This window comes from Ambystoma mexicanum, chromosome 4p, assembly GCF_040938575.1.
Source record: "Ambystoma mexicanum isolate Mex_15411 chromosome 4p, UKY_AmexF1_1, whole genome shotgun sequence".
In the NCBI taxonomy this organism is placed as follows: domain Eukaryota; kingdom Metazoa; phylum Chordata; class Amphibia; order Caudata; family Ambystomatidae; genus Ambystoma; species Ambystoma mexicanum.
In genome coordinates, this window is record NC_090927.1 from 248,921,617 (window position 1) to 248,936,166 (window position 14,550).

Here is a 14,550-nt window from a genome sequence, read left to right on the forward strand (position 1 = left end):
CAGCAGTGCAGGGGCACCCACCACCAGGCCCCCACCCATGTCTCACACCACCCCCACCCCCCAGCCACCAGGGGCAGCCTCCACTAGGCCCACACCCATGTCTCCCACCACCCCCACCCCCAGTCACCAGGGGCAGCCCCCACCAGGCCCCCACCCATGTCTCCCACCACCCCCACCCCCCAGCAGTGCAGGGGCACCCATCACCAGGCCCCCACCCATGACTCCCAGCACCCCCACCCCCCAGCAGTGCAGGGGCAGCCTCCACTAGGCCCCCACCCATGTCTCCCAGCACCCCCACTCCCCAGCACTGTGGGGCACCTGCCAGCAGGCCCCCACCCATGTCCAACTCATGTTCCCCACCACCCCCACCCCCCAGCACCGTGGGGCACCTGCCAGCAGGCCCCCACCCATGTCCAACTCATGTTCCCCACCCCCCCCACCCCCCAGCACTGTGGGGCACCTGCCAGCAGGCCCCCACCCATGTCCAACGCATGTTCCCCACCGCCCCCACCCCCCAGCAGTGCAGGGGCAGCCACCACCAGGCCCCCACCCATGTCTCCCAGCACCCCCACCCCCCAGCCACCAGGGGCAACCTCCACCAGGCCCCCACCCATGTCTCCCAGCACCCCCACCCCCCAGTCACCAGGGGCAGCCTCCACCAGGCCCCCACCCATGTCTCCCACCACCCCCACCCCCCCGGTCACCAGGGGCAGCCTCCACCAGGCCCCCACCCATGTCTCCCACCCCCCACCCCCCCAGTCACCAGGGGCAGCCTCCACCAGGCCCCCACCCATCTCTCCCACCACCCCCAACCCCCAGCAGTGCAGGGGCACCCACCACCAGGCCCCCATCCATGTCTCCCAGCACCCCCACCCCCCAGCCACCAGGGGCAGCCTCCACCAGGCCCCCACCCATGTCTCACACCACCCCCACCCCCCCAGTCACCAGGGGCAGCCTCCACCAGGCCCCCACCCATGTCTCCCACCACCCCCACCCCCCCAGTCACCATGGGCAGCCTCCACCAGGCCCCCACCTATGTCTCCCACCACCCCCACCCCCCAGCAGTGCAGGGGCAGCCACCACCAGGCCCCCACCCATGTCTCCCAGCACCCCCACCCCCCAGCCACCAGGGGCAGCCTCCACCAGGCCCCCACCCATGTCTCCCACCACCCCCACCCCCCAGTCACCAGGGGCAGCCTCCACCAGGCCCCCACCCATGTCTCCCACCACCCCCACCCCCCAGCAGTGCAGGGGCACCCACCACCAGGCCCCCACCCATGTCTCCCAGCACCCCCACCCCCCAGCACTATGGGGCACCTGCCAGCAGGCCCCCACCCATGTGCAACTCATGTTCCCCAGCCAACATGTCATCACAATCTAGCTCCCTGGTCCCTATGGTCAGCCTCCAAATGCAAAACACCCACCCGAGTATTGCATCCACCCACTCATAATTTTGCAATTACATCACAGAACACCAATTGCAAGTTCCGAAACAAACACATTTCCCTCACATACACCCAATGGGTGTCAGTGAATCTCAAAACACATATCATGAAATGCATGAAACCAATGAGATACCACACATTGAAGTTCACCAAAAAAAAATATGTATTAAAGGAAACATAAATAGAATAAAAAATGAAGAAACAGAAACGTGAATGTACAAAATTAAAAGAAGCATGTCCGTTAAAAAAAGCAAAACCAAAAATAAAATTCCAAAGTAATGTTGTCCAAAGTCAATGTCCACAAAACAAAATCCAATGGAAAATAAAAAAGAAAGCCATTGCTCCATGGTTAAAAAGTGAAAAAAAAATACAATCCAACTGTGAACTATGTACATGGGAACAAGACAAGGTCCATTATCCCAACAAAATAAAGGAAACCTATCTAACTACACTAACTAATAAAATAAACTATATACAAAAATGTGGCCAATGTCTGAAAGGTCCAAATAAAATAAAAACAAAAATGAAACCTAACACTACCTACATAACTATGTACAAGGGCAGCGGGCTAGTTTCACGGCTCACTTGTGGATGTCCCGGGCCAGGGCATCATCAAACTCCTCCTCAATGTCCCGGAGCCGGTCCTCCTCCATGGCCCCGAGGGTCCGCAGGGCCGTCGACGTCTCCACCTCCAAACCCCTGCGGATTGCCTCGAGGCACTCGGCCCGCCTCAGGGCCCTCCGCATGGTGTTCTCCGCCCTGACCATTGTGAGCCGTGCCTCTTCCGCCCGCTGCCGCTCCGCATCTATGGCGTGGCCCAACCGCTGCCACACGGAAGACACTCTGTGTCCTGGGTCCTCCTGCCCTCTGGCCGATGCCTGCCCCTCCGATGTTGAAGGCCCCGAGCCTTCATGGCTCCCACCACGTTGCTGCTGCTGCTGTGCCTCTGCCCGTGCACTGCCTCCTGCTGCCTGCACATCCTCCGCCGGCTGGGGTGCAGCCGTAGATGTGGCCACCCCTGCTGGACGTCCGACTCCCGACTGTGGCAGGGATGCCTCCTCCACCAGCCTGGCCGCACCGTCAGAGGCAGCTCCACAGGGCACCCAGGTGACTGATGGGTGGGAAGATGGTACAGAGGACGACTGGCGCGTAGGGGGTCCAGTTGAGGAGGGGGTCGGAGCAAGCCCCATCAGACGGAGGAATCCAGCCTGGGTGACCTGTCCCAGCAGGCTGACGTGGTCAACGAGCCATTCGAGATGACGTGCAGTCTCTTCATGAAAAGACTGCAGGTCACCTCGCATGGCCCGTTGACGCAAACGCCACACCAGCCAGGACAGGCTCAACCCGGGCCTGGATAGCCACGTCCGCAGGCAGAGGAAGGCCAGTTGACGTGAGCTCATCCCCTGCCTGAAAACGGGTCTGGACGTAGGCATCCCTGCTGGTGCAAGATGATGCAGGGACAGGATCAGGGACAGGATTGCACACAGGCACCTCCGCGGCGGCCTGTGCTGCCTCCTGTCTCTGGTCCTGCACTGCACCACTAGCACCAGTGGGATCCCCACCTCCAGACCCCGTCTCTGGTGCTTGCATGGCCTCCTCCTCCACCAAACCCCCCACCAACCTGGATGGCTCCGTGCCATCTTCCCCTGTTGGGCCCTGTGGGGTCCCAACTGCCCCTTCTGCTGCAGAGGAGTCCAACTCCAACCTCCGCCTCTTGGACCTCCCCCCGGCAGCTGCGGCCTGGGACGCGGCACCAGACTCCTCACTCCCCGACGAGATGACAACATGGGAGGGGAGCCGGGCCTTGCGTCTCCGGCTGGCGGTGGGATCCCCGCCGCTTTGCTCCACAGCACCTTCTCCGCCCTCTTCATCAGTTGACGCTGCAGACAGGGAGAAACAAAACACAGGCATCAGGGCACTGTACAATGGACACATACACACATGACAGTTGTACATGAGTGGCATTGCCAAACCACAGACATGTCATCACAATCCCCAACACACATGTCATTACAACTCGCACACATGAGCCATACCACAGCCATATCGCAACTGCCACCACCATCCATACACATACAACAGCATGAGCAGCCAAAGGTGAGCCAGACATCACATGCAACACAGGAAGTGCACCACACATGTACACACACCACCACACTTGCATGCATGTGTACATCTCTGCCAAGTGTCGCAGTGTTCAGACGGGCATCCATGTCACATCTGCCAATCAGGCTTCCACATACCGCTGTCACATGCATCCATGTTGCATCACTGTTGCACTCTTGTCAAATACACACACATGCACATGTACACAGTGCTGATACATGCAGCCAAAAACAACATACATGCGTGACATCACGGACATGTCTACTTACATACACATTCATCCAAACATGTGTGCCCACACAACTGCATTTGGCATGTAAGCCTACACACACAAGCACCATCCATGTCTCACACATTACAGCCCTCGCATGTGTCAGCCCCACGGCCCTGTACCCCCCCACCCATACTCAACCCCATACAAACAGATGTGCAACCTGCACACTACTGAATAATCACCACACGCACTGCTCACAATCAGGATGCATGTACACTCACCGCTCGACTCCAGACGGGTCTGCTTCTCAAGGACCTGGATGTTGAGCGCTGGGGATATGTGTTCCAGGACCCTCATCTGTTCTTCCGACAAGTGGCCCCAGCGCCCATTGGCATCCGCTGCCTTCAAGAGGCGCCGGGCCTTTTTCAGGGTCCTGGACCTGAAGTCCTCCCAGCGCTTCTTGACATGTTGTAAGTCGCGGACTGCCACCCCCTCCGCGTTGATGGCAGTCACGATGTCAGTCCAGATCCGAGTCCGTCCTTCCTTGTCGGCGCGGGAACTTCCGAAGAGGGCATCATACTGCCCCAGGACTTGCTCCACCAGGACACCAACTTCGCTGCCACTGAAGCTGGTGCCCCTTTGCCTCTCTGGCCAGGGGTTGTCAGTGGTCCCAGATGGTGTTTGCCCCGACATGACAACCCCAGAGGCAGGAGTGGGTGGGCAACTGGGTCCTGGGGCTGGGCTGTGGAGCGATGGAATCCCAGTCGGGAGTCTTCGGTTTCCAACAGGGGTGGTCACAGCAACAGCACCCCTGGCTGATGTGCAGGCAGCAAATGGCAGGGCACGTGGGCAGCAGGCAGTCAGGCAGCAGTAGATGGCAGGTGGGAGCGTGCTCGGGGCTCTGGGGGGCAGTAGTTCGGCCTTCTGGGCAGGAGCATGGTCTTCCGTGTGCTTACGCGTGGCCAGCTTGATATGGAGTGATTTGGCACGTGAAAAATCTGCACGTCAGCGTGTAATTCGAGGAAATGCCCTTAGCGCGTAAGCGCGTCTGCACGCATACGCATTTTCATTGGACAGAAGTCCCCTCAAGCGCAAGCGCACCTGTGACGTGACGCGTACAGACGTGCATGGGCATTTCAGCACGCGTGAAAAACTGCACGTCCACGTGTAATACGAGGAAAGGGCCCATGTGCGTAAGCACGCGTGTAAACTGCACGTCCGCGTGTAATACGAGGAAAGGGCCCATGCGCGTATGCGCGCGTGGAAACTGCACATCCGCGTGTAATACGAGGAAAGGGCCCATGCGCGTAAGTGACGTGACGCGCGCGTGCGTTTCCCTCAGCACGGGTTAAAGGTGAGCGGGCCCAGCAGTTCGCTGTACGTGCCTTTCGTGGAGACCGACGTGTGTTGCTGCTTCCTGTTGTTTCGTGCGCCATCACAACTTCACAGCTATCAAGGACGTATCTCTTCTTTTGGCGGGGGTATTGGCTACGCGTGTTTACCTGCATCGCGCTAGTCAGACGGTGAGTCGCACACGCTCTTTTTCCCACTGCGGGTGCCCCTGTGTATCGCACCCATTTTCAATGTCATAGTAGCCTGCGTGTCCCATGCGTACGCGTTATTCGTGTTACTGGGTGCCACCGCGTACTGCGGGAGGTTGAATCCACGCACGTAGGCTGCAGGGTTGCGTGCACGGTTTTACTGCAGTTTTGGGGTGCCTGAGCGTTGCGTGACCCGTCACCACATCACCGGGGTCACATACAGCCTTGCAGGTGCAGGGGGGCTGTTAACATCTTGCTTCCCACCCCCTTCACCCCAATTGCCCAGGTCAATTGTGGTGTACACCTCCCATTGGCACCACTCCATCTGTGCCAGCACTACTACATCTGTGCCATGGTTGGGAGGCCACCAAAGGTGAGGGGCGCCTCAGCTGGGCGTACTCCTCGTGGCGGGCGTGGTCGGGGACGTGGCCATGGTGACCAGGGAGTAGGGGGACTCCAGGGTGTCCAGGGCAGCCTCAGAGGGGGAAGAGGCAGGGGTGCGCCACTTGAGCACAATGTTGTGCCATGTGTCGGTGCAGCCATGCCACCACCCCCTGTGGTTCCGGGGGATGCAGCTCCTGCATCTGGCACTGGCACCCATATGACCCGGCAGTCCGTTCCATCGACTGCCACGGGCCCAAGGGTAGTGGTAGCTGCAGGTGCAGCTGTGGACACCGCCACCCAGGCTCAGGGTCTGCCAGCACAGGCTGCGTTGGCACTTGAAGAGCCCTTGGTAGATCTCCAACAGGCCAGGGGGGAAACCATAGGGGCAGGCCGGGCTGCTCAGACCAAGACACGTGTCCCTGGGGCAGTCATGTCATCTGCTGCCCCGAACAGCCGGGTGTTGGCAAGTGCAGGGGCAGATGCACCCAACAGCACCCCAGTTGTGAGTCTGCCAACCAGGACTGTTGCGGTCAATGACCCTGCCACAGCTGATGTTGCTGCGCAGGGTCCATTAGTGGGCACCCAGCTGCCACTGACACAAGTCAGGCCTTTGGTCATCCCTCCACCTGCCACTCCCTTGGCTCAATCCACCGAACCCACTGGCCATACTGGTCAGGGCGGCATTAGCCAGCCAGGGTCTGCGCCACAGTCCAAGAGGAGGAAGGTTGTACCTGCAGCACAGGCTGGGACCCCACACACAGCCACGACCTCTTGCACGTCGAGGAAGAAGCCTTTCTGTAAGCAGGAACTGGACTTCCTCGTGGACTACGTGTGGGGCCACAGCCGTGACATGCTAGTGGGTGCCAATAGTCAGACTACGGCTGCCCAACGTGACACCCACTGGAAGCATGTTGCGGAACATGTCAGTTCATTCGGCCATGAGGTGCGCACGGCGCAGGAGTGCAAAAAGCGTTGGAATGACATCAAGCGCAGCACTAAGGCCAAGCGTGCCTCAAATTACAACTTGACTCTGGTGACTGGCGGTGGGCCTGCACCAGAGGAGGAAGAACTCACTCCGCATGAGGCTCTCGTTGCGGAGTTCATACCACCTGAATTGGTCGAAGGAGTGGGAGAGATGCTGGACTTTGATGCCCAGTCCAGTGAGTGTTGATGCGTGTTTGTTGAGGACGTGTGTGTTTCACTTGTGGGATGTGTTGTGCATGATTGCTGCTACATGTGACGTGTACATGGTTCTGATGTGTAAGTAATGCAATGCTACCGTCATGCATGTCTCCTCTGCCTGCATGCGGGACTCCATGTAGGCATGCTCCCTTGCCCCTCCTCCGCCACTCTGCACCCCAGTTCCACCTTTGCACTGGTCTGCTTCAATCTTGCCAATGTGTACTTTCTTGTTCATGTGTCCTGTGTAGATGCTAACTTCCAGCGTAGAATCTGCCAGACATATGCCGTGTGGTACAGCCTTAGTACTCGATGCAGGGTATCTCACTTGTACTGTGCATGGGTAAGATGTCCCGCAGGGACATGAGTGCCCATTCATGCTCCATGTGCATTGCACGCATGCCCCTATGTGTCCTTGACTGGATGATCACTGTAATATGAGTCCTTGGTTACATACATTGCCTGCCATCTCATCAGCCTTCCCATGTCAACTGTGGCTCAGTCCTGCGTTGCACACATGTTTAGGCTCTGACAATCTGTGTGGCTCACAGGCCTCAGCCTGTTCAATGGCCAATGACTCTGTCCAACTCTTGTTGTGTCTTCTTCACACGTGGGCGGCCTCCGGAGTTTCCATCATGTGTCCTGCCCACTGTCCAACCATCATTTGCAGTGTTGTAATTTGAATCACATTAAGCTGTTGATGCCAGTCAACACTGCCTGTCAATACACAGGTGTATGGTCAGCCTTTTGATACCATGCTAGGCATCCCTGCTTTGGTACTGGGGTGGAGGGGTGCTTGGCTTCTAGACATGGTACACATTGAATGCACAATGCACGTGATGTCTGAATTTGACATTGCACTGCCTTCACATTTCCTGGCACACACCATGTAGTGCTTGTACATGTAGGTAGTGAGTGGCGTACACATTTTCTGCACTGCATAGACCCACTTCCATGGAAACTGCCACCTTTCAACAGGTCTGATCGCATAAGCTATTCAAAGTAGACCCAGCATGCATGCCAGCTCATATGTTGTGTGTCACATGTCCGCCGGATGCCTTTGCTGTCGATGTGTGTGTGTGTCGTGTGCTTCTGACATGTGTATTGACCTTTTTCTCTCTATTTTTCAGGTGATGACGCAATGGAGGCGGAGGATGGTGTTGTCATGCCAGACACAGGGTTGGTAACACCACATCAACCCGGCACTAGTGGGGGTCGTCGGGTGGTAAGCCACGAAAACCCCCAAGTGCTGCAGTCCATCTTGTCTCTGGCTGCCTATGAGTCTAGCCTTGATGACGACTCTGACGTCCATGTTGAGTTGGATGAGCATCAAGTCCATGTGTCAGGAGTGAGTGATTCTGATGTGGGCACTCCTCTGTCTGCGACACCTGCACTGAGGGATCAGACAGTCTTGGTTCCTCCACCCGTGGTGGATCGGGACGCAGAGTCACCCTCCACACCAGTCACTGAAGTGCCTGGGACATCACGTTGACAGGGGCATGTAGTCGTGCAGTCGCAGGCGGTGCCAACACAGCGAGGACCCCCGGTCCTTGGGTCCCGCAGGGGTCAAGCCCGGCAACGCGGTCGCCGCGCGCAACCGCTGTATATTGAGTGGGAGCAAGACATGACTGCCAATTCCGAACGGCAGGGTGCAGCAATGGAGAACATCGCTGAGAGCATGGAGCGTGTGGCCCGATCTGTGCTCCCCACTGCTAGGCAGGTGCTTCTCCAGCAGCAGGCGGCACGGTCCACGGCCCGCTCGGTCAGGCTGGGCATGGCGGCCTCAGACAGGGCACGCCAGGCTGAAATGTCGTCTCTGCGTCAAGCAATTGCTGCTCACGCAGAGGCGCACATGGATGCCCTGAGGGAGGAGTATGCTTCCCTCAGATCCACTCTGGGTGTCCTTATGATGTCCCAGAGGCAGCAGGCAGAGGAGAGGTTTGCACAGCTTGAGCATACCATCTCGGCTGAGCTACAGGCTTGCCGGGAGGTGCAGCGGTTGTCCAGCCAGGCCTTGCAGGAGGAACTCTGTGTTACATGTGCTACCTTGCAAGAGGAAGCATGTGTATCACGTGAGGTTCTGCATGCAGACCTACGTCACATCGCCACACAGAACCAGGCTCACCCGTCCGGCAGACTTGCTGCCGACGAGGGGCAAGCTGCGGCTAGGCGTGGCCAGGCTACTGTGCCACGTCCTCCTTTCCAGGATGAGCCAGACTCGGATGACCATCTATCTCCCACATAGGTCGTGCTGTGCAGGCGTTGAGCCCATGGAGGATTTTTTTTTTGGCTCAGCATCATCGCATGTGGATGTTGAGCAGCACCCTGTACCTCCCCCCTCCTGGGTGCCTCCCCTCCCCCCCGGGTCGTATGTGGCCATTTTTGATTTTTCTTTTAGTTTAGTTAGTTAAGTTTCTGTTTGATAGTTAGTTTAAATAGGTAATGTAGGTTTTCCATAGTTAGTGTAATTAGTTAATATAGTTTAAAATTGCTTGTCTATTGTGCTTTCATGTGACAGTGCGGTGCTTTGTTGCTTTTGAAGGCATCCACTGGCTTTTGAAGGCATCCACTTGCACCGTGCGCACCTCATGGCCGAATGAACTGACATGTTCCGCAACATGCTTCCAGTGGGTGTCACGTTGAGCAGCCGTAGTCTGACTATTGGCACCCACTAGCATGTCACGGCTGTGGCCCCACACGTAGTCCACGAGGAAGTCCAGTTCTTGCTTACAGAAAGGCTTCTTCCTCGACGTGCAGGAGGTCGTGGCTGTGTGTGGGTCCCAGCCTGTGATGCAGGTGCAACCTTCCTCCTCTTGGACTGTGGCGCAGATACTGGCTGGCTAATGCCGCCCTGACCAGTATGGCCAGTGGGTTCGGTGGATTGAGCCAAGGGAGTGGCAGGTGGAGGGATGACCAAAGGCCTGACTTGTGTCAGTGGCAGCTGGGTGCCCACTAATGGACCCTGCGCAGCAACATCAGCTGTGGCAGGGTCATTGACCGCAACGGTCCTGGTTGGCAGACTCACAACCGGGGTGCTGTTGGGTGCATCTGCCCCTGCACTTGCCAACACCCGGCTGTTCGGGGCAGCAGATGACATGACTGCCCCAGGGACACGTGACTTGGTCTGAGCAGCCCGGCCTGCCCCTATGGTTTCCCCCCTGGCCTGTTGGAGATCTACCAAGGGCTCTTCAAGTGCCAACGCAGCCTGCGCTGGCAGACCCTGAGCCTGGGTGGCGGTGTCCACAGCTGCACCTGCAGCTACCACTACCCTTGGGCCCGTGGCAGTCGATGGAACGGACTGCCGGGTCATATGGGTGCCAGTGCCAGATGCAGGAGCTGCATCCCCCGGAACCACAGGGGGTGGTGGCATGGCTGCACCGACACATGGCACAACATTGTGCTCAAGTGGCGCACCCCTGCCTCTTCCCCCTCTGTGGCTGCCCTGGACACCCTGGAGTCCCCCTACTACCTGGTCACCACGGCCACGTCCCCGACCACACCCGCCACGAGGAGTACGCCCAGCTGAAGCGCCCCTCACCTTTGGTGGCCTCCCAACCATGGCACAGATGTAGTAGTGCTGGCACAGATGGAGTGGTGCCAATGGGAGGTGTACACCACAATTGACCTGGGCAATTGGGGTAAAGGGGGTGGGAAGCAAGATGTTAACAGCCCCCCTGCACCTGCAAGGCTGTATGTGACCCTGGTGATGTGGTGACGGGTCACGCAACGCTCAGGCACCCCAAAACTGCAGTAAAACCGTGCACGCAACCCTGCAGCCTACGTGCGTGGATTCAACCTCCCGCAGTACGCGGTGGCACCCAGTAACACGAATAACGCGTACGCGTGGGACACGCAGGCTACTATGAAATCGAAAATGGGTGCGATACACAGGGGCACCCGCAGTGGGAAAAAGAGCGTGTGCAACTCCCCGTCTGACTAGCGCGATGCAGAAAAACACACGTAGCCAATACCCCCGCCAAAAGAAGAGATACGTCCTTGATAGCTGTGAAGTTGTGATGGCGCGCGAAACAACAGGAAGCAGCAACACACGTCGGTCTCCACGAAAGGCACGAACAGTGAACTGCTGGGCCCGCTCACCTTTAACCCGTGCTGAGGGAAACGCACGCGCGCGTCACGTCACTTACGCGCATGGGCCCTTTCCTTGTATTACACGCGGACGTGCAGTTTCCACGTGCGCTTACGCGCATGGGCCCTTTCCTCATATTACACACGGACGTGCAGTTTCCACGCGCGCTTACGCGCATGGGTCCTTCCCTCGTATTACACGCGGACGTGCAGTTTTTCACGCGCGCTGAAATGCCCATGCACGTCTGTACGCGTCACGTCACAGGGGCGCTTGCGCTTGAGGGGCCTTCTGTCCAATGAAAATTCGTATGCGTGCAGACGCGCTTACTCGCTAAGGGCCTTTCCTCGAATTACACGCTGACGTGCAGATTTTTCATGTGCCAAATCACTCCGTATCAAGCTGGCCACGCGTAAGCACACGTAAGACCACGCTCCTGCCCAGAAGGCCGAACTACTGCCCCCCAGAGCCCCGAGCACGCTCCCACCTGCCATCTGCTGCTGCCTGACTGCCTGCTGCCCACGTGCCCTGCCATTTGCTGCCTGCACATCAGCCAGGGGTGCTGTTGCTGTGACCACCCCTGCTGGAACCGAAGACTCCCGACTGGGATTCCATCGCTCCACAGCCCAGCCCCAGGACCAGGTGCCCACCCACTCCTGCCTCTGGGGTTGTCATGTCGGGGCAAACACCATCTGGGACCACTGACAACCCCCGGCCAGAGAGGCAGAGGGGCACCAGCTTCAGTGCCACCGAAGTTGGTGTCCTGGTGGAGCAAGTCCTGGGGCAGTATGATGCCCTCTTCAGAAGTTCCCGCGCCGACAAGGAAGGACGGACTCGGATCTGGACTGACATCGTGACTGCCATCAACGCGGAGGGGGTGGCAGTCCGCGACTTACAACATGTCAAGAAGCTCTGGGAGGACTTCAGGTCCAGGACCCTGAACAAGGCCCGGCGCCTCTTGAAGGCAGCGGATGCCAAGGGGCGCCGGGGCCACTTGTCGGAAGAACAGATGAGGGTCCTGGAACGCATATCCCCAGCGCTCCACGTCCAGGTCCTTGAGAAGCAGACCCGTCTGGAGTCGAGCGGTGAGTGTACATGCATCCTGATTGTGAGCAGTGCGTGTGGTGATTATTCGGTAGTGTGCAGGTTGCACATCTGTTTGTATGTGGTCGAGTATGGGTGGGGGTGACAGGGCCGTGGGGCTGACACATGCGAGGGCTGTAATGTGTGAGACATGGATGGTGCTTGTGTGTGTAGGCTTGCATGCCAAATGCAGTTGTGTGGGCACACATGTTTGGATGAATGTGTATGTAAGTAGACATGTCCGTGATGTCACACATGTATGTTGTTTTTGGCTGCATGTATCAGCACTGTGTACATGTGCATGTGTGTGTATTTGACAAGGGTGCAACAGTGATGCAACATGGATGCATGTGACAGCGGTATGCGGAAGCCTGATTGGCAGATGTGACATGGATGCCCGTCTGAACACTGCGACACTTGGCAGAGGTGTACACATGCATGTAAGTGTGGTGGTGTGTGTACATGTGTGGTGCACTTCCTGTGTTGCATGTGATGTCTGGCTCAACTTTGGCTGCTCATGCTGTTGTATGTGTATGGATGGTGGTGGCAGTTGCGATATGGCTGTGGTATGGCTCATGTGTGCGAGTTGTAATGACATGTGTGTTGGGGATTGTGATGACATGTCTGTGGTTTGGCAATGCCACTCATGTACAACTGTCATGTGTGTATGTGTCCATTGTACAGTGCCCTGATGCCTGTGTTTTGTTTCTCCCTGTCTGCAGCGTCAACTGATGAAGAGGGCGGAGAAGGTGCTGTGGAGCACAGCGGCAGGGATCCCACCGCCAGCCGGAGACGCAAGGCCCGGCTCCCCTCCCATGTTGTCATCTCGTCTGGGAGTGAGGAGTCCGGTGCCGCGTCCCAGGCCGCAGCTGCCGGGGGGAGGTCCAAGAGGCGGAGGTTGGAGTTGGACTCCTCGGCAGCAGAAGGGGCAGCTGGGACCCCACAGGGCCCAACAGGGGAAGATGGCACGGAGTCATCCAGGTTGGTGGGGGGTTTGGTGGAGGAGGAGGCCGTGCAAGCACCAGAGATGGGGTCTTGAGGTGGGGATCCCACTGGTGCTAGTGCAGGACCAGGGACAGGAGGCAGCACAGGCCGCTGCAGAGGTGCCTGTGTGCAATCCTGTCCCTGATCCTGTCCCTGCATCATCTTGCACCAGCAGGGATGCCTACGTCCAGACCCGTTTTCAGGCAGGGGATGAGCTCACGTCAACTGGCCTTCCTCTGCCTGCGGACGTGGCTATCCAGGTCCGGGTTGAGCCTGTCCTGGCTGGTGTGGCGTTGCGTCAACGGGCCATGCAAGGTGACCTGCAGTCTTTTCATGAAGAGACTGCAAGTCATCTCGAATGGCTCGTTGACCACGTCAGCCTGCTGGGACAGGTCACCCAGGCCGGATTCCTCCGTCTGATGGGGCTTGCTCCGACCCCCTCCTCAACTGGACCCCCTACGCGCCAGTCGTCCTCTGTGCCATCTTCCCACCCATCAGTCACCTGGGTGCCCTGTGGAGCTGCCTCTGATGGTGCGGCCAGGCTGGTGGAGGAGGCATCCCTGCCACAGTCGGGAGTCGGACGTCCAGCAGGGGTGGCCACATCAACGACTGCACCCCAGCCGGCGGAGGATGTGCAGGCAGCAGGAGGCAGTGCACGGACAGAGGCACAGCAGCAGCAGCAACGTGGTGGGAGCCATGAAGGCTCGGGGCCTTCAACATCGGAGGGGCAGGCATCGGCCGGAGGGCAGGAGGACCCAGGACAGAGAGTGTCTTCCGTGTGGCAGCGGTTGGGCCACGCCATAGATGCGGAGCGGCAGCGGGCGGAAGAGGCACGGCTCACAATGTTCAGGGCGGAGAACTCCATGCGGAGGGCCCTGAGGCGGGCCGAGTGCCTCGAGGCAATCCGCAGGGGTTTGGAGGTGTAGACGTCGACGGCCCTGCGGACCCTCGGGGCCATGGAGGAGGACCGCCTCCGGGACATTGAGGAGGAGTTCGATGATGCCCTGGCCCGGGACATCCACAAGTGAGCCGTGAAACTAGCCCGCTGCCCTTGTACATAGTTATGTAGGTAGTGTTAGGTTTCATTTTTGTTTTTATTTTATTTGGACCTTTCGGACATTGGCCACATTTTTGTATATAGTTTATTTTATTAGTTACTGTAGGTTTCCTTTATTTTGTTGGGATAATGCACCCTGGCTTGTTCCTATGTACATAGTTCACAGTTGGATTGTATTTTTTTCACTTTTTAACCATGGAGCAATGGCTTTCTTTTTTATTTCCCATTGGATTTTGTTTTGTGGACATTGACTTTGGACAACATTACTTTGGAATTTTATTTTTGGTTTTGCTTTTTTTAACGGACATGCTTCTTTTAATTTTTGTACATTCACGTTTCTGTTTCTTCATTTTTTATTCTATTTATGTTTCCTTTAATACATATTTTTTTTGGTGAACTTCAATGTGTGGTATCTCATTGGTTTCATGCATTTCATGATATGTGTTTTGAGATTCACTGACACCCATTGGGTG